This window comes from Poeciliopsis prolifica, unplaced genomic scaffold (assembly GCF_027474105.1).
Source record: "Poeciliopsis prolifica strain line A6 unplaced genomic scaffold, Auburn_PproV2 SCAFFOLD001, whole genome shotgun sequence".
In the NCBI taxonomy this organism is placed as follows: Eukaryota; Metazoa; Chordata; class Actinopteri; order Cyprinodontiformes; family Poeciliidae; genus Poeciliopsis; species Poeciliopsis prolifica.
Window position 1 is genome coordinate 15575135 of NW_026562376.1, and position 25844 is coordinate 15600978.

The 25844-nt window shown below is 38.6% G+C and overlaps 1 protein-coding gene across 2 annotated transcripts in view; it reads left to right on the forward strand.

Annotated features, from left to right (window-relative positions):
- btbd11b (BTB (POZ) domain containing 11b) overlaps positions 1-25844 on the forward strand; it is a 76152-nt gene that overhangs the window by 1354 nt on the left and 48954 nt on the right. The gene's annotated exons all lie outside the window — the stretch shown is intronic.

Here is a 25844-nt window from a genome sequence, read left to right on the forward strand (position 1 = left end):
ACAAGTTCTTTCTCCGAGTGCGGGAGAAGTTTGAGCCGATTCGTCGTCACAACACTGGATGACGTTTACTCTTAGTGCATTCAGCTGCAATGCTGCTAAGAGTGCAAGAATATGCAGGCAGGTAATGAATGATAGAAATGTGAAGTGGGAGAGAAAGGAGGAGAATTCTTTTCTTATCACCATTGCCTCCTTTTCTCTGCAGGCACTGCAGACACAACTGCCTGATATCAATCTTAAATTACATGCAGTTGCTTTCTTAATGTGCATACTGATAAGGATGGAGCCAATACACTCAGGTTCAGTGATTCATTCTCAGAGCTTTTTGTTAAAAGGCCCCTCCCTGCTGGTGTCCATCAGCGATCCCCTGCAGAAGTGGGTTTTTCCTCCCAAGAAGTGGGGGCCGGTTCTCTTTCATTCCTGTAGTCATTTGTACTACAAGCTGATCCGTGAAACACTTTACAGATTCCACGTTCACTTCTTTGCTCAGAAATGAAAAATTGCATTTAGAATTTACTCCAGTTTTACCAATCAGAAACTGCTCAAACAAAACCCCATGTAATGATGGATGTTCCTCTTGCAACAGGTTTACATAATGAAAAGCCTTGTGGGACTTGTGTGCTGTCATGCATTATGCAGAGTGATGTAAATAAAACTGAGCCACAGAGTGAATGAGAGAGGGATGGGAAGACTGACTGTTTTTATGAATCACAGAGAGGACCCTGTCATTGTGTCGAGAACGGTTTACTTTCACTGTTCCACTGGTTTTATATGCCAGTTGTGTTAGACCTGTGTTTCCATTTCCAGCCACTGAGAACAGTGCAGAATTGTCAAACTTACACACTGCTCACATACTATGACACATACCAAAAAAAGAGACAAGTGCCATAGAGTTAGATATCAATGCAATATTGATATCTAGTAGAATAGAATGGAATAGAATAGAATAGAATAGGAAAATGTCTTCTGTTTCTGGACATATAGAGAATACAGGGGGCTGTTGTCAAATTGTTTAAATATATAGGTCTTAGAAATATGCAAAGCAAAAATTATTAATTTGGTAGCACTGTTAAAGAAAACAAAGAAGAAGAAGGACCGTCTCCTCTCATCAATTACATTATGATTTAATGCTCTGTTATCTTTGGAGCTCTGAATGTTAAACTTTGAAAAAAGTCTTTACAAGCAAAACAAAATCCCATTTCAGAAGCTTTGATGTCATATAAAGCTGGGTAACTTCTTGTTGTAAGCTTACATTAGTTACTACTAATAAATAGATATTACAGGTTAAAATGGATGGAATTGTATAAATATCAATGGATTGTTTGCCAACATGCTAAAAAATGTAAGATTTATTCGGAAATATTCAGTAATCTAAAGTGGCTTCTCTGCTTTCGTCTTTAGAGATGGGGAGGACAAAAGACTGACATTTTTTGTCCTTCTGCCAAAACCAAATCAGTAAAGCAGAGGCTGAATTGACCTTAACAGAGCTTCTTCCGGCCAAATTGAACTCTGCATCGCTCCATTTATTCAATCTGTCTCCCTTTGCCAAGTGGGAATTACTGAGGTGATTTTTTTGTATTAGGCAATGGTGCTGGTGACCCAGCTTTGTGAGGAAGCTCTTATGAATATCTTTATTGCATCTCATCCACCAAAGACGATTTCCATTTCTGTGCTGTCACAAATCCAATAAGGTTGTTACCTCAGCGGGGTCCTTCCTGTCTTGTCTTTATCTTAGTAATGAGGTTACACTGGAAAAAAAGTAAGTACACACCCTGAACAATTTCAAGTATCCCTCAACAAGCAAATGCTTTATCTTCATTGGAAGCCAATTATGTTTTTGTGTCTGAACAGATGGCAAGTACAATTTCAATCCTTTATGCAACTTTCATAATAATTAGCACTTTACCACCACCATCAGACACAATATTATGATAAGAGCTTAAGTGAACATTTATATTCTACCTGGTTGTGTTGGAGGCAGGATGGACGGTCAAGTGTAGGCATTTGAACATCAGAGGGGTTGAATTGGTTAGCCAGCTGGTTCAGTGCATCTCCGTAGCTCTTGTGTTGTGTTCCTGGTCTGCAGTGTTCAGTATGTATTAAGAGCGGTCCAAGGAAGGAGCGCTGGTTAACCGGCGATAAAGTCACGGGCAGCTGACGCTCAGTGACGTATGGGAGGGAGTGAAGGCCATCATGTGTTCTCCAGTCAAACAGATGAGTGACCGTTGCTCAGATCATTGTAGAACTTAATGTCGGCTCCTTGTGGAGGATGACTGAATACATGGTGCTTTAAGGTTGGCTTAATATGAGGCACAAGATGCCCCTACCAAGCAATCTCAGTTAGGTTCATTATGATTGCTGTCGCTGTGTTTTTTTTTTTTTTATATAATTTTTTTTCTCAGTTGATTATTGGAAATGGTAATATTTCCTCACAAGAGTTAATTTATGATTTATTTTTACAAAAACTATTGTTGTCTGCATATAACATTGAAAACCTTGTAAAGATATTAATTTACACGGATGTCAGACTCAAAGCAATTGCTTGAATGATTGTCTGCTGCCTTTTGACAAATTGCTACCAAGTAACTGAAAATCAGTTCTTTTACATTTCATTTATGTTTCTTTTCAGCCACAATGCAGGGTTTTTGAGCGTAAAAGACCAAGTTTGGGTTTGCATCGGCATTTTAATCAAGTATGTGTTTGTCTCTTTGTTGAGAAATCTGAAACAGGCCTTTTTGGTCAGATGTGGTTTTTACATGGGAAGTCCCCCATGAATGCCACTTTTGCCTTGTTATTCCTCTGACATTTACTGAGGAAAAGTGACGCTGCAGTGCTTTAGATGTTACTTTTTAGGTTCATGGCCTGCTTTTTGTTAGACATGCTTTATTTCAGTGAGTTACTGTGAGTTATAGACAATAATATACCTGATTGTGGTTACGGATGAAATTCAACTCAATATTGTGACGTAAATTCATTTTAAAATTAGTTTGATTTTTTTGACATATTTATAAATGTGACAAAAAGTGAAAACAAATATAATCTTTAATGGATTATGTTTGCAGATATGCCATGATGGTTACTTTTTCCGCTGTTTGAATCAAACAGCCCCCCTTTTTTTCTCAGACGATACATTTTTCTTTGTCTCTCTCTCTCCATATATATATAATTTATTTCAGTTTTAATATAGTAAATTTGAGTTTTACAATTTTTTTTATTTTACCTTCACACTCACATTGTAAATATAAAAATACCTTGTCTAACTTTATGAATGGATTACTTCTGCAATATAAATTCCTAATTAGAGAACAGGATAGAAATGTTATTTATTGTCCAAATCAATTTTATTTATTTAAAATACAGAAGAAGGCTATTTTATATCAACGTGGAAAACAATGCTTTGCTTCAGCAATCATTTTTTCATTGTCAGTTTGCTTAAAAATGTGATTATTCCTTGTAATGTGAAACTATTGGTAAGGGACTGGATGTACAGTACACTATAAAATATGCATGGCTCCTTCTCTTTGCATTTCATCAATTTTAAACACATGCGGAAATGTTTGTTCTTGGTTGTTTCGTGACTTGATATGTCAGACTTTAACACAGAGTCCATAATTACCGTTTTCTGTAAGGTCTGTTTTCACCTACTGCTGCAGTCACGCTTTGGCACATCCACCATATGGCAGCTCCCCCAAGCCGCCCTACTGCACACAAACCCAAAACACACGTTGCCATATACGCATATACATCAAGACGTCAGGGGCTCCGCACCATGTCTGACTCAGTGTTGTTTGCAAGTGGGTGTTGGGTTTCCCTGCTTCAGCTGTGAGTTCCTGTCAGAACAGGAAACTGCTCCATACAGTGAACAATTTCTTCTGACTCCTATCAGAACCAGGGCACAGGGACTTTTTAATATTCCTGAAGGCATGTGCATGTCACAGAAAATGAATTTAGCGGAACATTATATCCAGTGCTCAGGGATCTGTGTCACCCTGCGGACAGGTTCTCAATCTCACTCACAGTTGTGACACGACTTTCAAGTTTGGGCAATGCTGATTGAGTTGGAACTGTTCACTTTTTTAACAATTTTGTCTTATTGTTGTACTTTGATGTCAAGTGAATGAAGGTAGATGCTGGTTTTCATAACCTATGCTATTTCTGTGGTGTTATTTCTCAAGGTTTTATTATGGACAAAAAATAAATATGCCTACGGTGTAATGAGTAGAAAAGTCTTTGTCTCAAAAATGTTCCATATTCAGAAACCAGTGGTGGTGTGCATATTTAGTATGCTTACCTTTAAATATGTGGGAAAGGTAACCAAATTATGCATTAATCAAGCTGAGAAATTCAACAGAAATGATAAATAATTATCTTTAGCAGCAATACCCTGTGAAGTGGTTTTCTCTGTATCCCTCCCACATCTGTGGGTGAATTCAGATCCACTTTTATTCCAGGAAAATACCGAGTTCATATCAGAAGTAACAGTTACTTTCCTGTAAACTCTAACAACCACTTTCCTGGTTGTTAGAGTTTACTTTCCAGAACTAACAAGACATTTTCCTTAACCTACCAAAGAACTTGCTGGTCACTTACCAGGTACAATCTGGGATTTACTAGGATATATTTCAGAATTTACTTTTATGGCTCTTACTAGATATTTGTCTGGCACTTAGAAGTTACTTTGTAGAACTTACCATGAATGTAACTGGTTAGTAACAGTTCATATCAGGAAAGTACACAGTAAGTTATGGGAAATGACCTGGTAAACAGAAAACTAATCAGTATGTTCCATTAAAGTAACTCCTAAGTTATCTTTAGAGGTTATAGTGTTTTCCTACTTCTTTACTGAGAGGAGACTTTTTCCTGGCAACCATTCTACACAAGCCAGACATATTGTGTTTTAGCTTTAGGTACTAAAAATCTGTCCATTTGGTCTCTTGTATAGGCTTGGTGACGTTGGCTAAATATCTGAAGTTACTTTTTCTGGTTTAATGTTTTCCTCATGTGGCACCCCCCTTTGAAAAGCCCCATATTCCAGCCTTTCAATCAGTTACACGTTTTGATTCAATATTTTAATCTTTCACACTCTCACAACCTGCAAAGTTTATAGAAATGATCCACAGCAACACCTTTCTTCCTTTTGCTTTGTTGTCATGAACCTGTGAAATGTTACACTGCAGAGAGGTAATTTGAGACAATTTGAACAACTGTCTTGCTGCTCTGTGGCATTGTGCTGTGTTCAGTCCTGCTTTTTCTTGCCAGGAACTCACATTCGCTGTCACTAATGTGTGCTCTTTTCACCACAAAGAATGCACCTTCCTGAGGTTAGTCCACTCTGGAAAGCAAAAAAGGCAAAAATGGCAAATTGTTGTGCTGAAGCACATCCTTTGGAAACAATGGGAGCATTACAGTTTGAAGTGTGCAACCCAGGTGGGATTTCCTTTTAAAGTCAACATAAAAAAATGTCAGAAAAGACAGATTTTAGATAGCGTTAGGGCACATGTCGAGGGTATGATGTGTGTGCTTTTAGAATAATTACACCACACTGTTTGTTCTGTTATGAGAGCCTTTTTCTGGGGTGATTAAGTGGAGCCCCCCACCCTCACATTCAGAAGTCTTTTGTTGCTTATCTGCGTGTCTGTGTTGTGCGAGGTGGACGTGATGTGGTAAAAGCAGGCAGACAGGAATGACTGCAGTCAGCGGCAGTACCACTCTGTACCAGTGGAAACTGGTCCCCATTATGTCTAGCAGTGAAACATAACATATCTGAACTAAGGGAAACCCTTACACAGCAGCACACAGTTGCACACAAAAACCTGCTGCAAGCACACTCAGACCCACACAGGACCCACGAGGGGATGTGGGATAAATGATGAGTTTCTGAGCGTAATGAGAAATGCTGATGAGACACAGAGTCTGGAACAACGAGGGAGAACACCAGCCAAGTTTACTCCAGTTGATTAAGGAGCGACAAGTGATAGAATACAGTAAGTCCCGCACCCAGATGGCAATGCCTGCAATAGATTGCACTTCATTTTTCAATTCCGTAACGAAGCCTCATTCTCATGCACTTCAGTTCACTGTTTTACTGTCCCACATAGGTGCACAACAGCAGTCAAAAACACTTGAGGCATAATTCACACGCGCCAACACAATTTTCACACTTAATGGTAATCAACATGTCAACAAGGAATTAAACTGATAGTTGTTAAAAATGTGCCAATCCTCTCCTGTAAAATCTTCCCATCGCAGAAGTTTGCTTCATTTCTTTGTGTGTGGATATGTGCAGCCGGTGAGCTGCTGTTCATTAAGTCTAATCCACATGCTGCTCAAATGAGTGCAGCATTTTTGCAGAGCACACACATATCCATTCACCAGTCATCGGATGTAAACTCGATGGAGCTTGTGCCCTTGAAGGGAACAATGCACTCTGGCCCAATTATGGTCAATAATGAGGTAAAAAGCTCAGAGTCTTTGTTCTAAGTCATTTTACTGCTGCATAATTCAGGAGCTTTCTCTCATTTTTATGCTTGACCTTTTACACCAAAATTAGATTTTACCCCAAATTGTCTGTCAACCCAACAATTGCTTTTAAATTACCATAAATTATCCATTTACCACAAATGTGGATTTATTTTTATTTTAGAATCAACACAACTCCAGCTCTTTTTAGAGTGATTTCTTTCCATTCTAGAGAAATTTCACTGTTTTCCTTGAAGCTTACCGTAACCTTCTTGTTACTCTGAATGAGCTTTTACGTTGATGAATAACACAGCACTTCTAGACCAGAATAAATGCATAGCTAAAGTCATGAATGAATTGTTCATTATGTTGACTATGGATGAAAAATAGAAGGAAAGAAAGAGGCACAGATGGCAAGGATCATAACAGGAAAATCCATAAGAGATGCTGTGGGTGACAGATGAGACCCAAACAAGCGGTGTCTATGTCTTTTTATAGCAAGAGAGAAAGTCTGGGCAAACAAGTACCAGCAAGTGGATTAGCTGGGTGAAGCGTCAGTATCACCATGTTCTTTTGGAGCTCCAAATACCTTTTCTTACATAAAGTGAAATTATCCCTCTTAAATAGCATCCAGTCTGGCCTGGAAATTACAGGGAAGTTTGTGGTAAACAAGTTTTAGACTTGCTTTTTTTTCATGCAAGTTAAGTGAAATTCAGAGAAAATATCTTGTGTGCTAAGGGAAGCTATGTGATGGTACGCATCAAGACACATATTCATTTGTTGGAGCATTAGTACCTACGATGGACTGGCGACCCGTCCGGGGTGAACCCCGCCTCTTGCCCTCTGACAGCTGGAGATGGGCACCAGCACCCCTCTGGACCCCAAAGGGAAAAGGGTTTAAGAAAATGGATAGATGGAGCTTTAATACATGCAAAACCACAAATATTTAGAGACACAGACAGACCTGCAGGCAGATCTGGTAAAGAGCCGAAGAAAACTTCCCCCCCACCTAGGATACCACTTACTCTGTCAAATTTAAAATATGCATTATTTAGGTGGAGGTTTGCACGATAATGTTCTTTTAAGCATCTGTCTAAAGACAAAAAAACACATCAGCTGGATAACATACTGGATATCACAGAAGTGTTTGCTCTGTTATATTCACAGTTTGACTAACACTTATCAAGCGAAGAGAACACTTCATCTGAAAATGTCAAACTGTTCCTTTAAGGATTATTCATTATATCCCCTCTATAAATCCTTAGGTGTTGTCATCATGATCAGGTACTCAAGGTGAAGAAGGTTTTCTACTATTTGCCTCCCTGAGCTGCCAATGTCAAATTTTCTGCAGGTTTCACTAATCTTTGGCTTCGACACACTCAGCAGTGTGGGTGCAAACTTATGTGGGATTTCTGGAGTGACTGTGAGCAGATGAACTATTTCAGTTCCCTCGATGTACGAGGAACGCAGAACTATGATAATAAACACTGGGCAGATATTGGTTCCTGGGGCAGATATAAACACATTTCCTCTCAACTTTTTTTCTCTTTTTTTATGAATCACACACACTATGTACTCTGTGTTTTCACTGGTGGACAGAATTATCCTTTGTCATTACAGATCCTTCTTCTGCAGCTCACTGCTTTGGAACGTGGAACCTTAAAGTCTAAGAAACTGCCACATATGATTTCATCAGTGTAAACATTCCCGCTCTCCGTCGGCCTGCCTCATCTGGAGCACTTACAAATCAGGAACTATATCTTACCAGGAAAACCCCCAGTTCTGTCCGAGTGTGTTTCAGTCACTTGTATTTGAAGAGGCAGTGGGACAGTAACAAAAAACGGAGTCCCACTGTATTAGCAGAATTGTACCAACCTCCACATATATTGGCGATAAGGATATAGCAAAATAATATACAGAAAACTTTAAACAAATTGCTCTTTTATTGGGGTAGCATAATCCCATAATGAAAAACAGTCTTTATTACAAGTATGTCTACAATGGATTGCTTAATTTTTTTTTAAATAAACAATGCAATTCAAATAAATATAATTCTTAGTGCTTTTAGGATGGAGCAGTGCTTCACTGAAGAAGCTCTGGGGTGTCGGTGTTGTCTGTATCTTGCATGAGATCGGAAACATTGTAGCTTCTAATTTACTCCTCCACATGTATGTGACGGCTGTGAATAACTGTGAATAAACGTCCAGAGTACATATCGTCTGTGACAGCAGTGGCTTTGCCATTTGAAGTGGGGTTCTTAGACCAAAGACAAACCTTTTGAAGTTTAAAGGAATAGTTTGGATTTTTTGAAGCGGATAATTACGACTGGTGGATTCTGAAGTAACCATTTTAGCATCTTGATTTTGATGAAACAGAAATTGTCTAAATAACAAGCCGGAGTGCATTAAACTTTGTGGTAATTGGTTGGCAGCTTAAATGTAGCATTAGCGTGAGTCTGTCGTATTTTAAATTTCCCCTCCACTTTCTTTGAGTGCTTTGTCTGGATTCACCAAAAACATTTATTTATTTAAACCAATTGCTGTTGTTTTTTTTTGTGAACCTTGACCTACCGTGCTCTATGTTATAAACAACCAATAGAATACATGATTGATTACATGATTTAATGAAAAGTACTGATTATATGAGCTGCTTTAACATCTTTAGATTGGAAATGAAAATGTGCATGAAAACACCAAACTTTAGTCTTGACCTTTCAGTCACAATTAAACTACTCCACTGAGTTTCTGATAGAACAGCAACAACTTTAAAATCGACAGCTGAGAGAGCCTGCTGCTGTCAGTCGCTTGATGACATTTTAGGGTGTGTGGAAAGATTTATTTTTTTGCTTTCTTGGATTGTCTGATTGGTGCATGTTGTGAGTTGTTTTGAAACTATTTTCCATACAAGTGGACTGGCTGATTTGAGACCTTTTTAAATGCAACATTCTTCTCTCTCAACGCCTCAGACAGGACTTTTGATCTCATAATATCTTTCCGAGTCACTTCAACAGTCAGAAGTCCTCCAAACTAAATTTCTGAGTTTGAAAAAGAGTAAAGATTCAAAGAATACTGATTGTTTTAATGTTTCAATTAAGTGGCCCTGAGGTGATTGATTTGTGTGATTTTAGCCCCTTTTAAACAGGAGTAAATATGGAAGTGTCCTAAATCTATTGCTTTATGTCATGTTTGAGTTTTTTTTTTTTTTGCTATTTTTTCTGCACATGAAAACTAAATTAGCATAAAGACATGCTCAGAATAGGACTTATTGGTTCTTAAGCAAGTGTTAGATCTGCTGATGCAGTACCAATTCTGTTCCACTGGACCAATATCCCATTACCACCCATGAGAGCACAGACCACTGACCTTCAGACTATGTTTGTGTTGCTGCTTATAGCATACTCTACACTCCACTCTACATGTTTGAATTAAGTGAATACGCAATTTTCTTTCTATTTTTTACGAACACAATCAGCTCCGTTGCACTGCCTGAGCGATTCAGCAGAACGACTTTGGGTTTTTGTTTGCGCCTTCTTGCTGCTGTTCTGTCACTTCTCCTTTGTCTGATTTCTGCTCCCAATTTCTCACCCCCTCTGCCTTCCTTCTTCAATTTCTCATTCTTGTTTTGGTCCAGCTTTTCTATTCACTCCACATATTCACAGTCAGCCAGCAGCATGACGAGGAGTAAATGCAGAGGTGAGGTAACCTTGTCCCGTCCTACATGTCTTGCCGGGCTCTAATAGTTTTGTCAATCTGAGCTTTGAAAGTCGAGGAGCCTTGACTACGTTACATGCTGCAGAGACAGACAATCTCTGCGCATCTGAGCCATGACAAATCTCCTTTAGATCAAACTACAGTCTGAAACTGTAGTTTACAGTGCAGAGTGGGCAGAGTTGTACACATGAGGTAAGAGCAAATCCTCATATCCATATCTAAAGTGCTAAAAACAAATCATTGCTGGATGTTTTCCCAATTTCTGACTCCTACTTCTTTTGGGTTTTCTCCACCCCCATCTGAACTAGCGACATGTGGTACAGATTACCAGAGGAGAAGGTGAATGTCTAATTTGTTCATGACTTTTTCCAGTTGGGACATTTTTGTAGATTCGGCTTTAGTTCCAATTATGGTTGCAGCAGGATGCAGATGTGACTACTAAGTCTTGCTTGATTACCTCCATAATAAATAGCTGCATTTTGTAGTTCACAATTTGCACAAACTTTCCTATACTTGTTCTAATCCTAACAATATAATGCCATAAATTGAGCTAGTATTGGTAAACATTTGTGGACCCAATTCTCAGCTAATCAAATATTAATGCATTATAAAGTTGCTGCAGGGCAAAAAGACCTACGACGTCGAGATATATTTCTTTTGAAACTATTCAGAAGTACTTCTAATAATCAGCAGTTGCTGCAAGTCTGAAAATATAAATTTTAGGATCGGCATTGCGTTGAAAGCAAACCCATGCAAGCTCATGTAGGCAGTTAAGCATATCTCTGCTGAGACACGGTTTTATGCCAGGATTTATCGAGTTTCTTATTCAGCTGCTTTCCAGAATGTTTTTGGGCTACAACCTTTAAAATAACCTTCTCGTCTTTTCAGTGTGCTCTCTCTATCTGTGTGCGTGTCTCTGCTAAACACATACGTTCTGACTTTACATAAAATCTGCAGATTCAGCTCCTTCCCGTGAGACTGTGTGGAGGTGTGCTGAAGTGTGGACGTGTTTATTTGAGCTTTAGAACAAAAACAGTGTAGAAAACAAACAAACAAAAAAAACCCTTCTTGCTGCCTTGTACAAGCTGCCTCTTTTCTCTTTTGAGAACAATCTTCCCTCTCTCCAAGGCACATTTCTTAAAATTCTGTTGCATGTTTTGTTTTTCTTTATTCTTGTTCATAATTTTACAATCCAGATGAAGCTAGAGTGGGAGCGGAGCGGGGACTGCCCCCTGTATCTCTTGCTGATGCCCCCAGCCAACCCCCCCTACAGGTGATTGATGGCACCGGGTCATTTCTGTGCAGTAGTTGATGCTTTGCATGACTAACTGTTGCAGTTTGCAGCCCAGATAGAGAAAGAAGAAGCAATGAAGGAAAAGGCTCCACCACTGTTCACAATAACAGCAAAGATTTACAGAAAGTTTACTCTGCAGTGCTGTTACCAGGGCAACAGCTATGGAGTATTTTAGTAACTACACTCATTGAGTCAATCTTGAAATTTGATGTACTACACATCTCATGGCCCTCTGCCTAAATATATAAGAGGTGCATATATTCCCCCCTACAATCGTCTGCCAATTGTACTCAGTGAATGGCATCAATAACTGTTGTGCTTGTTCACATTTTGAGCTTTTACAGCCAAAACTTCAATGGATTTTGGGATATTTTATGTGACTGACCAATGCAAGCTGCAACCTGTGTCGTCAGCCTGTAACAGGTTTCCTTCCCTTCTATTTAGCTCAATCTTAGATCATAAAATTTCAATAGTTTCTCTATTCATGGTAAGGAATAGTATTGCAGCAGCATGATGCTGCCACCATTATGTCACACAGTAGGGACTACACGTTTAAGTTGATGTTCAGCATTAGTTTTCCATCACACAACGTTTTAGGTGTTTACAGCTGTATAGCTTTGCCATAACTCCCTTGGCTGCTTCTCAGATCAATGCTTTTCTTGCCTGGTTGGTCAGTGTATGTGGAATGTCATGTCGTTGTAGGTCAAAGCTATCTCTGACCTCCACAGTTTGCTGCTGGTAAAAATTTTAATAATCAATCAATTCTATTTGTATGACAAGACATTTCAAAGTGCTTTACATCCTGAAAAGATAAATACACATCATAAACTCATCAAATAGTCAACAATTGTGAAATCCAGTAATAGACGTTGCACTTAAATCAATACATCTCCAACAAGATGAATTTTATGTGACTGGAAATGTCCTTTTTCATGCCAAATGCAATATATTATAACACTTCAAACTAGACATTACAGTAAATATTGGGTCCCAGAAAATGTTTACAGAAAAAAACATATGTGAGTTGAAGAATACCTTTTGCGCTATTATTTTCAAGCATTGCTGAAAACAAATACTCAACATTTGTTTTTAGAAGGTCAGAAAGCTGTGCCTCGGGTCTTCTTCATCTTCTGCAGAATTTTCTATTGTTTTGGACACCTAAATGAAAGATAATTTGGCCTAAGCAGAATAATAATTAGTTCTGTTTTTTATACAATGTTTGTTCTCAGTGCTTCTTTCGACTGTGGAGGATTACATGTTTTTGTTGGTTGTTTTTCTTTTGCTCCTATTAGATTAATGTTTGTTTCTTGGATTCCCAGGCTAGCAGCCCTTCTGTTATTAAAGTTTTATCATTTGTTCAGCTTCTTTATTTGAGTCCCACTGCATCAAACTGTGGAAAAGAGAAGAAAAATTGCGTTGCATACCTTGTACAATATTACGTATGGTGCTTAAATTACTCACTGCACTCTTAAAGTACATTCCTGTTCATCTGAGGCTCAAAGATGCTCCGTTGAGCTGCCTCCAATACAAAGTAGTAAACTCCAAATGCTGGAAACAACAAAATCTTTTTTTGTTGTTGTTTTCACATGTGAAGGTGAATCTACCACAGGCACATTTAATAATTTCTGGGAAACACCCACACCACTATCCTGGACAACTGAATAAAGGCCACTATGAATGACTCACCCACATTTATAATTTTCTGTTCTTTCAGTTCCATCAGTTTCTCGCTAATAAATCAGATCGTCTGACTCATATGATGGAGAGGAGTCGAAAGGATGAGGAGCTGCTAGGGAAACAGGTGTGTTTGTCAGTTTTCTACCTGGCACGATGTTGCATCACCTAGCAGCTTGGAGCCGCACGGGCTGGATTTGCAGCTGGAAGTCTGCTTTGTAAAGCGCAGGGTGAGCCCGTAGAGGATGAGCTGCAGATTTGAGTGAGAAGATGGTCCTCGCCTTGAGTTAATCTCTAAACATACTAAAAAATGCATGCTAGAAAGAATGTCTGTGAGGCAAAACTGTTTAATGGAACTGACTCGTTTTGGAGGCTGATCTTTGTTTGGTTCGCTCATCTACTGCTTTAAACAAACTAATCGAATGCCTCACACTACCAGCTGAGCTCCTGCCCAGGCTTTCTGATCTCAGTGTCCAGTTGTAATCGTTAACCGTTATTATACCTTGCAGTGGAAGAACGCAACACGTCAGTGTGCAGAAATAAAAAGCAAATGGTCCCACATGTGCAAAAGTGAAAGTAATAATCTTTTTCATCATGTAATTAAATCATTAATGGTCCGTAGGCTTTGATTCCTAATTGCAAAAACCTTTTCCTATAATTATAACCTTCTGCACACCTGCATAACTTTGGTAAGAAACCGAATTATACTTTCACCCAGCTGCACAATTAGACCCCGAGCATGAATTTTTGCGCTGCAGCGTGTGCTGCTTGCTTTGTGAAATCGGTCATGAAGACAAAGTTGTCGGGATAGAGGAAGGAAGAGGAGGAGGCGGAGGACAGGATGTGAAAACAAGGAGAAAAAACATTGGAACCGAGAGCCTGAAAACAATAGACTTCACGTTTTGTTGGGATCCAGTGTGTACATCTAAGAGAGAGAGAGAGTGTATACGCTCATGCATGTGTGTCTCAGGTGCGAGGGTGAGCTGTGATCTAAAGTGAACTATTAGGGTCGACTCTGTGGTAGGGAAAGCTGTGCCATCCACTTTCATCTTCCTGTTGCTCGACTGTGGCTTGCTGTTGTGTAAGTGGTGCCTAAAAGTAGCGCTGCTAGAGCAACTATGATGTGCAATACTTGTAAATTTGAATGATTACAACTGAGAGAAAGCCACAAAGACACAATGATACACCAAACCACCGACATTTGTGGTAAAGTCCAAAGACAGGATCTAAAAAGAGATGCTGTTTTCTGGATATAATAGTATTTTCAGTCTGAGTTGTATTGCCCTTACATATCTATAGGTTCCCACATTGTGCTATTGCAACATCTGTATAAACTACATGCTTGGTACATACAAACCCTGCATTTAAAACCCAAACTGGATCCCTGTCGAAACCCGTTCAAAATTTCTACAAGACATCCTGGTGACTTTTGCTCACTGTTTTCACTGTCAGATGCTCCGGCGGCTGCCTGTAACTTCATCTGTCACAAGACGTTATGTAGATTTCTTTCCTCGTTACAGATCTAATTGTTTACATGCCCGTCACTGGTTTTGCATATCAGAAAAAAAAATGGTGGGAACTTAACTTGATTATAATATTTCAAGTTAATTGTCTACTCTGAAATAAAAGTTTTAATTGTTTGCTCCAAAACAGCACTGTACATTATTCTACTTTGTCTATAGTGTAGCTCTAAAAGTCTTCCAGAAGCATTGATTTCAGGGTGTATTTCAACTTTATTGAATAAAATGAGGTCAGATTTAAGGTGATAAAAAGCTGACAGCTTTGTCATTTCTCCTCTCAGAAGGATTTTGATTAGTAGCGAGAAAGAGTGATACAGAATATTTACCCCTGTAGACATGGAGTCCCTCTGTTTTATGGTTAAGAGTTGTTGGAGTGGAGATGATTCAAGCCCAGATTGAGGAACCAGGCAGATAAAAAACAACAAAAGACAACAGAACAAGTTTTGTTTTTATTATTAATAGCACATGACATTAAATGTATAGGTTCAAATTGCAACAACTGAGAAAGAAGAGACAATACAACAAAGGAAAGTTGGCTGACACCAAAAAATACAGACATAAAGGAAATGTCACATTTTGGGCCATATTGTACCAACTCAGCACTGTTTGATCTCCTCAGAGTATTATTAATCATGTCCATTCCTTTAAAATAACTGTGTATTTATGATGGCTGCTACCTTCAGGGACAATGCGCAATGTCACAAAGATGAAATCATCTATGGCTGTTTTCTTGAGTACAACAATGAGCCCAATGTACTTCGGTGTCCTCCACAGTCGCCAGAACTCAATCCAGCAGAGCTCCTTTGGGATGTGATGAGATGAGAGATTCAAATTATAGATACGCACCCAATAAATGCGCAGCAGATGCAAGGTGCTTTCATGCTAGGGTGGTTCAAAACCTGATTTCTTGTGGAAACGGTTTTGAGTTTTGAATGTAGAAAAGAAAAAAACAAAATCGGTACTGGCAACATGTGCCTAATAACGTGGCAAAAACAAATGAGTGAGCAAAACATAAAAATGTCTTCACATTTAGAGCCACATAGATCTTTAGATAGATCAAGAAAGGAATCGGCATGACAGCAGTTGCCTTTTTAATTTGTAAACAAAACCAGGGAGCAATAAGCTGTGTAATTTTAACACATTTACCCTCTTTGAGGCGCAGACCCAAGCAAATAAATCATGTCCGAGTTACAACAGAAGGGAACGCGTCTTGAAGGAAAGAAAAAGGAGAACAGAGTCTGATCAGTCAAGGACAGATAATATCTCCTCCTAGAGATAATGACACATTTCAGAGATTTGCTCTTAAACTATTCATCTTACGGCCGATTCGTTCGACTGTGTAGAGGAATATGCTCAACTTAATAATACCAGATAAGGTTAATGACTTTAAAAGTTAAGTACTGATAAATATCTTTCTCGCTGTGTCATCACATTGTATTTCAGACTTATGAGACAAGTATTTTGTTGTTCATTCCTATCTCCCATGTTGTAACGCAGCTCTTCCTGTCCTTGCTGACTCACAGTTGTTTTGATTAAGATGACAGTCGTCTCATATTGACTCGGATTTCACACCTCGGTTTCATTAGCTTACAAGTGACAGCAGGAGGCTCCTGTCAGCGCAGACTTTAAATATAAAGCAAAGCTCAGATGTCTGTCACGCGCCATCAGATTCTTACTTTGTGATTTTAGGAGCTTGAAGCTCCTCTGCACTCAGTGGGTAAAAATGGTCTGAGATGTCACAGTTCGGCTGAAGTGCAGCTACTTTTTAGGCTGTAAGATTTTTTGTCTGAATTAATCAAATGTAAAAGAAATCTCGATCTATCTTACTCCTAAAAGTAACCGTCACAAGAAGAAAAATAGTCATCTAATCAAGAGTCACTCTCCTACTGGCAGATCCCCAGAGGAGCTGAAGCATCATTAAGGAACGATTAACGTATGCCGAAGTGCACTTTGAAAACCCCAGTCACTTTATTTTGTTCTGCTTATGGAACATAATGTGACTCCAGAGGGCCTTTTGTTGAGCGTAGCGAAAGTTAGATCTCATTCTCTCTTAAATCTACAGACAAACACAATTTGACCACCAGAAAGTGATTATATATACAGTATGAAACAAGCCTAAAATAAGAAAAGCACTCAGGTGAGGTCTGTTAGAGGGATAGGAAATATTTTCCCTACACCTCTAATCAGATATTGCAGATTGCTGCAATATCTGCAAACAGATATTGCAGCAATCAATATCTGTTTTCTCCAGGCTGTTAGAAACTACCTGTAGCTTTGAAAAAAAGTATTATTTTAACTCTGTGGCATGGTGATGATAACATGATGATGAACCTGTTACCAGGCTTTAAAGGCTAAGTTTTGGTAGTTGTTATTTTTGTTGTTATTTTTTTGTCATCTGTCTCAATATTGTGGTGAATTGAACATACAGCCCTTGTCTTGCTTTACCAGCCACTACTTCACTTTATGTTCTCAAATGTGTGACTGCAGTGTCAAGTTACATCTTCCTACACTCACTAACTTAAATAATACAGAATGAATTCAATTTAAATACTTCAATTTCTAGGAATTGTTGGGGTTGACAATTTTGACACATTGATTGTGGAAAAATTATATACTTTGATTGATGTGAATCCCCCAAGCCCCTAAATGAAGGTACTCAAATACAATTTGGGATTTCTCAGTGAGATGATTCTCCACCAATATACAGTAGAAGGATTGAAGTTTTGTGCCAAGAACTGCATATTTTTCCTTAAATCGTAACTCTTTGAGACTCAGTTTTTGGTTTATTTCTGCTAAATAGCAATATTAGCTGCATGAAAAAAGCCTGGCAGCAGAGTTGGACTTTGTTGAACAAAGAAAGATCTTTCTATGTCTTGAATATTTTCTGAATTTGCAAATCACTTCACAAGCTTTTCTAAACTGAATATGTTTTAAAATTCTTAGCCATCGTGTGTTTTAGCCCAGTAACGAAAGATCCTTAACCGTCTTCAACAGCTCATCTCCGGGGGCTCAAACCGCAGCAGCGATATTATCACTGCAGATGCAGTTCAGGATGAGCGGAGCTTAAAAGCGCCGTCGTTTCTTACGCAAGTGTGTCACATCACATTATGTGATCAGTGTTTATAAACTGAACAGCTCTTATTTAGCCATGTATGTCCTCGCAAGTTGCTCCTTCACACTCACTGCTGTAGCTGCAGGGGACAGAGTTCATTCTTAATCATTAATTGCTCATCTGTCTCTAAACCAGTGTGGATTTCATGCGATCGCGTGGGCTTTGGAAATAAAAATCACCCCATGACATCACCACTCAGCACCCCTTCAGACTTATTCAGATGAGACAGCAGAGTGAGCAAACAGGGATCCATGCGCTTGAGGTTGTGGTCATATTGGTTTTGGGGTTTTAGGCCTACAGTGTAATGAAGGAAAAAGGGCAGAGGGCCAGATTGAAAAAAAAAAAAAAGAAAATAAAAAATTCCACGAGAGCAGTATTCCAACAACAAGAAATCCACTTTGTAGGCTGACATCAGAGTTTGACAGGGAGCTTCAAGGGGTTTTTAAATCACTGGCCAAATATGTCTGTGATAAAAATATGCATTAGGACTCATCCAATTTGTTAACAGCAAATTTTAGATATCGCTTCATACATTAGCTGTAGCTGGTGCAGTGTAATCTTTGTGTAAAATCATAAAGAATTTCCATGAGAGTCATGATTGTTTCATCCTGTGCTGATTTTAAAAAAAAATGTTTCAAATTTTCTTGTCTTCAAATTTATTTCAACATAGAGAGGCGGCATGTAAACTGAAAATAAGCGTACTACATTAAAGCTAACATTTATAACATGACATCAAATATATGTGTCCCATTGATAAGTATATGATCCCCCTACAAGAAAGACAGAAATTTGTTGCAGATTGCAGTAATCAATATTTGTTTTTCCAAACATCTTTTGCCTTTTTTCCCTATATTTAATATTTATTTCTGTAAATGACATGCTATTTGTTTGAGATCTTTCCTAGATGTTCTTCTCCCCACAGTGAAGTAAAACCATCATCAAATTTAGACACTGTTCACTTTTTGTAAGTGAGCAAAACAAATTCAGTACATAATCAAATAAGTATTTCTCCCACTGTGATGTGATTGCATTTTTCTGTGGCAAAATCTTTTTTTTTTTTTTTTTTCACAACTTTGAGGTTCAAAGGCCTAACAGTTTGCCAGCATATGATTTTCTCTCTTTTCTGCTGATTGACCCTTGTGAAAATATAACTAAAAAAGCAGAAAACTGCTCCTCGCCGGTGCAGCTTTCCAGCTGTTTTCTGTTTTCCTCGAAATAATTTCAGTCTGTTAAAGCCTACAATTGCACCGTCGCTCCTTTTTTTGTTTTAATTTGTGTGTGTAGATTCATCAAGTCGCTTTTTAAATTCAGGCACATAATTTTACCTTCTTTTATGTTTGGGATGGAGTCACAATCTATTATAGTCACGCTTAAAGTTGAAGGTTTATGCATGGTTGCATTTAGCAAGCATCCATAAAATAAAGTTCTAATTTACTTCATTCTTTTTTCCTTTTGATGTGAAAATGCCAACAAGAAAGACTTCCACTTTCAGTTCTTTGATTTTCTTGTATTTCTCAGTTGCACTTTTCTCTTTTTGCAACAGGCTCCAGATTTATAGTTTATAAGAAAGAACTGTTTAGCAGCAAACAGTTCAGCATTTCTGCTGTTGCTCAATGTAAAAATTCTCTTGAAAACTGTATAATTCTTTTGATTAGAACCTGATATTGAATACTAGGAAAGTGCCCGCCCCATTTTTTTTGTCCAAACCTATACCTGCTGTGTTTTTTTTAATGATTGACCTTCTACCACAGTAATTTTCACCACAGAAACCAGAACCACATTATATTATCAAGACCAATTTTCTCCAGAAAATGGTCTTGGTTGGCTGGAAGTATTAAATGCTAAAGTAAGAATCATTCACAGATGCTTGGTTTAGAAGCAGACATACTGCAACTGCATGTGTGAGAGACTCGTTTTGGACAGGTTACACAAGCTGTAATTGTAAAAGATCTGTGGATTACATCCCTGGACAGAATGTAACACCTGGGAATATTCATGAATTTTGGCCACAGACCAGCAGATTGTAATCTCAACCAGAGCTCCCTCTTCTTGAGTAAACAACAAAAAATGTCACAAAATGCATTTAAAAGTGTTTTTACAGATACACTTTGCCAAAAGATTTAAAGTAATGCTAGACAAGTCATGAAGTGTAATTATTGTGACACAATCATTGTAGGTTTACTGATGTTTTCGTGACAGAAACTCCGTTCCTCTACGTTTACACAAGGTTTGGAGTAACTTTACTGAATTTTCAACCTACAACTGTGAGGAAACAATATATTTGTGCCTCAAAGGTCTGTTTTCACAGATTTAAGTCATTTTGATCTCCGAAGCTGAAGCAGTAACAGTCTTGTATAGTAAAAGAAACTTTGTAGCATGTAAAAATGGTCTTGGTTGGCTGGAAGGTTTCGATATCCAGCAACACACTTTTAGATGCAAGACACAAGACCAATGTTAATCCTTGTTGCTATTAAACAAAAACTATGGACTTGACTTTTTTGTGGCCCTACTTTGGGGAATAGATTCCTGAACGAACATTAAGATACGGAGACAGCCGTGTGGAGATCGAACGATCTCGCAGCCAAAAGGCTGGGCAGAGAACTGCAAACTGAATTACCTACCTGTTGTGTTGTGGTGGTGTCGGTTTTCCCCGAAGGGGGAAAGGAGATTAATATGTCATGCTGTGTCTCTGATCTCTCACCCTATGTGCACTCGTAAACAGTCTGTTCTGTGTCACCTTTGCTCACAAGCTTGGTTTTACTCAGCTTTTGAACTCGCCTAACTTATGCGGCTGGTGAAATGAAGGCTTTTCAAAAAAACTAATTTAAATTATTACCAGAAAATATTTTTCAACTTCTTGCTTTCATGAGGAAGTGAATCCTTTTGTTCTGAATCACTTGGAGGAAAAAAAGAAAACAAAACTTCCCAGTTCCTGCAAACTGTCCAGATATATAACGGTTTTCCATTCCAATCAAATCTCAAGCTATATTTAAATTGATCACAGTGTTTGATTAACTTGCATTGCATCGTTGAAGGATCATATTATGAGTGTCCAAGTGCTCAAGGATCCACACAAAGATTCAAACGTAGGATGTTCATATGTGGCTGGATCAACAAAAGTATGGATACAACAGGGCAGTCTGACATCATGGCAACATACAGACTTTGATTTATGACTGACACAATCACTTGCAGTGGAATCTGATAACGAAGTTTGCACTTATTGCAGTTTTTTGATGATAAAGTGACTGTTGTTGTTTCTTTTTTAGTTTTTGGGTTAACTCCCTGAGGTAGCTCTTATTTGATCCAAGAGTCGTAGAAGGTATGAAACGAAGGACAGAAAGAAGGTAAAAGATATTGGATCATTTGAGGTGTAATGCTTGTGTGTCGGTGGAAACCAGTTTATAGCATCCCTTTAAATTTTATTTAATGATTTTTTTTTCTGACTTCTTTATCATGTTATGTCTAAAAGTAATTCAGAGGACTTCAGTTCATATCCCTAGTTTGATTTGTTCCATTTTCATCCAAAATGTTCAGGTTTTTTGACCAGAAAGGTTTGTTTTTCAAGTGAATAAACAGTGTCCCAAGTTAAACAAAGAATCACGGTTGATTGAAAATTTTAATTATGTCAGTGACCAGAATGTAAACAACAAAGACTTGCTAAAATAAAACATTACAAGGAGGAACATTTTCATAAAAATGTGACAGCGATTTAACTTTTCACAAGGGATATTTCCAGAGCTCACTTTGGCCTAGAGACAAACATCAACAAAGAACCCTGCAAACGTTTTCATCAAACTCTGTGGGCAGTTTATTTTTTCTTCTGTTTTGCAGAAAAACAACCTGGAATTTTAACACATTCAAGCCATGAACACAAGAAAACTACTACTTTGAACGTTTCTGGTTATGAAACTGAATAAAATGCTGTAAACCAGGAGTCTCAAACTCCAGTCCTCGAGGGCCACAGTCCTGCAGTTTTTAGATGTGTCACAGGTACAAAATGCTGGAATGAAGTGGCTTAATTATCTCCTCCTTGTGTAGATAAGACCTCCAGATCCATAATGTCCTATTTATCCTATTCAGGTGTGGTGCAGCAGAGACACATCTAAATGTTGCAGGACACCAGTCCTCGAGGATTGGAGCTTGAGACCCCTGCTGTAAACATTCAGCGTGTCTGGGAATTCACCCACTCTAACATTATGAAAATGAATCCCACCACGCATGTACGGTGACCTCCTATCAGCTTAGTTGGGTGCAAAACAGGAAAGGTCTCAAACTATTTGTGTCAGAAAAGTTACATCAAAAAGATTCTGGTGCCAAATATTTTCCTCTGAGATCTGAAACTGTACAGAATAGAATAGTTACTGCATTGTGATACAGTTGCTTTCTTCACCAGGGGAAAAAAGTAAAGAAAACCTACTTGAGAAAAAAGAGAGGTGTTTGCTTCTGGCATGCAAACATCCATCCGTCCGTACGTCTGTCCGTCCATCATTTTGCATATTTATCACTGCTGGTTCTTTTCTTCAGCAGTCATAGAGCGAGAGGCGGGGTAAAGCCTGGACAGGTTGCCAGTCCATCACAGGCCAACACAGAGAAAGACAGGAGAAACAACCAGTCACACACGCAATGAGAAGTTATAGAGACTAATTAATGTTTTAGGACTGTGGGAGGAAGCCGGGGTACAAAAGCAAACTATTAGTCGCAAATTATGCAAATTCCTGGTTATTTTTTAATTATAAGTAAATCTATTAGGAGAAAAGGTGAAAGCTCCCACCTGCTGCCTCGTCCTGTCCTCCCTGAAAGGCCTGCAGGCATTTGGGTGTTCTGTGTTTGAGAAAGGGCAGGAGGTCTTCTTGCACCTGGACCCCCTGCAGGTCAGAAACTGGACATACCTAAGAAAAAAAGCTGAACTGTTTCAGCCTACCCTGTGTGTTTCTTTTGTTGCTTCCTTTGTTTTTTTTTTTTTTGTTTGTTTTTTTTTAGCAGTCTATACTTTGAAAATGCAGCCTTACAGGTGCCATGGCTGGTGTCGGATTTCATGCTCCCTGCAGGCGACTGGATAAATCACTTGAATAATTTCACAGATGAAAAGTGCAGCCAGAAAAAAAAAAGGTCACCCGAGTTCAGCAGAAGCCATTGAATGTGCATTAGCATGATTCTGTTTTCTCTGGCAGAACTGAGACACTGGGAGTTCGATTTGTGTAAGAGATGGAACAATTTTAAAGGTGTGTGAACACAAAAAAAAAAAAACTTTGCAATCAACTTTCCTCTTATATAGCACAACTTTTCCTTCGTTTTGGTTGGAATTATTATTTTTTTCTTTTCATGTGGTGGGAGTGGAGTATGAAAGCAAGCCTGCAGTTCACATGCTGTAGTCATTAGCTTGAATGGAGAGAAGTTTTATAGCTTCCCACTCCATTACCAATCCAACAATGTGCTCCGCTGCTCTTACTCCCTCTGCGCTGCTGGTTGATTTGTCTATGGACATTTCTGGTCAATCAGTGCAATGTTCTGGATGGGTGAAACGGTAGTCTGTCAGCCCACTGATTGAGGCAAAGCAACTTCTCCAGGCAACTTTTGGGAGGGAGGAGCTCCTCATCCTGGAATCTATAACTGGATGGCTGCAGGCCAGTGGCTTCATGAGCCTCCAGCTACTGATGTCATTGCGGGTTTTCTGGTATCAACACCCCCAAGGAAATAGCTCAGCTATAGTAGTTTATTTCTGCAGGGCAACTGTAAGTGGCAATGGATCCCCTTATTTTTAAGAGTCTTTCTTTGAGCCCGTGTCTCGTTTTAGCCAAGCTAAACATAGTTTAAAGAACTGTAAATGAGAGACAAATGCTGTATGAGTTGTGATATGGGTTTGAAACTCTGCTTACAGAGGTTGACAGTAAAAGCCTATTTTTGTGCTGCGAAAGTTGCTGACCCACGGCTGACGAGAACCGATTGTGTTTCACATGCTGCTGGAGGCGTTCTGTCCTGCTCCCACAGCGCCAAGGCACATTATCACATTTTACACCCAAAAAGCTTCAGAACTGAGCTTCAACCTTCAGACTATAAGTTTGTCTCTTCTGTGTCTGAACTCCAGCATCACAAGGTCATCACAGGAAACACACAAAGCCCTTTGCTGATGATTGATAGTCACTTCCTGGCAGCATTTCCATAATGTTTGATGGAAGTGGGAGTGTCTGTATGTCTCCTAATCCTCCAAAGTCCACTGGCTGTCTGTCACCGGCTCAGAGTTGTAAATGGTGACCTTTGTTTTTGACTCATTTGTTCTTCACATTAAAATGCATTATAACTTGTGTACTGTTTTAACAGCCTTCTGTATGCAAGAAGTGTTTGTTAATATGAAACAACAACTTTTTCACACCTTCATCAATGAATTCATATCATCTGAATTTCCGATGTGGCCCTTGTGTGTTTTTGTAATACAAGAAAATAAAGTAAGTGGAAGTGTTTGCAAATAACTGAAGAAAGAAGAAAGAGTGCCTTCATACTTTTATACACTTTCCTTCTGAGTTGTTTTCATACTTCTGTTTTTATTCATTTGCACGGCTAAAGTTAGAATATGATTGGAATACCCTCAAGGTAAAACTATCTTGTTTTACCTTATGCACGCAACAGTTAAGTACAGAAAAAAAGAAAGTTTCAGGCCAGTGCATGCATTTTGTATACAACACTAAAATGCACTAGGCGTAATTCAAGCCTGTACTTGCCCACAAAGGGTCTGTTATGTCGCTGTTTGGTCGTCTTTATGCTGCCTAGATTTGTCTCACACCGTTTACTAGGAACGCTGAAAGCAACAATTACACCACCCATTTAAAGGTGGCGCCAAACACAAAGCCAGTCAATGAAAGAGTAGATCAGCTCATTAGCAGAGGAAGAAAACAAAAGGAAACTTTTGTTTTTTGTTTACTACCACTCAATCTGATGCCTTAGTAGAAAATGCAAATCTCTAAACGGAGCATCAGACTGATGTTCACAGACGTAGTGACGCATGTTTAAGCCTTGACACAATGTGTAAATACAGCCGTTTAGAGCTTTATTTTGATAAAATTTGATAAATTCTTAATGTTGTGTTGCATCACTTTGCGATAATTTAAATAAACTTTATTATAATCATTACTAGAATACATCCAACTCCATGCCATGACGTCGCTGCTCTCTGACAGCTGCACACCTATGCTACTGTTAGCATAAATAGATTTCTGCAGGTGATTTAAAAAAAACAAACAAAAAAAAAACTTGCTTATGCAGTTTATTCTTGCTTATATGGAATTTTTCCAGATTATTTCCTTTTAATTTTTTAGCAAAAGGAAAGAAAAACTGTGCTGGATTTTTTTGTGTGTGTTTTATCTCAAGTTGTATTTTTGTAGTGCCAGAATAAAATTTAATATTTATTTTATCTTTCTAGTATAAAAAAAAACATTCATTTTTGTGCATAGCAGATTTGGCATCCATTGTTTTCGTTTCTCCCTGTTTTCCACGAAGAAAAGCACACAGCTCTTGTAGCTGACACAAATGACGCAACACACACACACACACACAAGAAACACCAATGGGACTTGAGCACATTTTGTTGTGATGGCATCTGTTGCTTGGTCAGATTAACCATCATTCAGGAGACTGCTATGTTTGACAAGAAGTCAAATCAACATGGCAACACAACTATTGTCTGACTTTTTTTTCCTTTTGTTCATGAGTTCAAAGGAATTCCTTGCATGTCAAGGTGAAGATAATTCCTCTCATAACATCGTGTCTTTCCTGTTCTAACCAAGAGTAAATAATCACCAACACCATCCTGTTGGGCAAGCTATGAATGGCTCACATGTATTGGCAAGTAAAATATCCCTGCAGGAGATGAAAAGCACCGGTGTCACACAATCTGCTCCACTGACATGAGTCCAGGCACTCTTTCCATTCACAAGCTAAGGTCCAAAGAATCTTTGCCGCATTCAGTAAACGGTTCTTATGTAATTACTGAACTGTGTTTTAGTCACATTGCTCAAAGTATATAGGCCATTAAAGTAGTGCTTTAAAAATCGAACACTTTGTTCTCTCATTAGGGCGCTAAC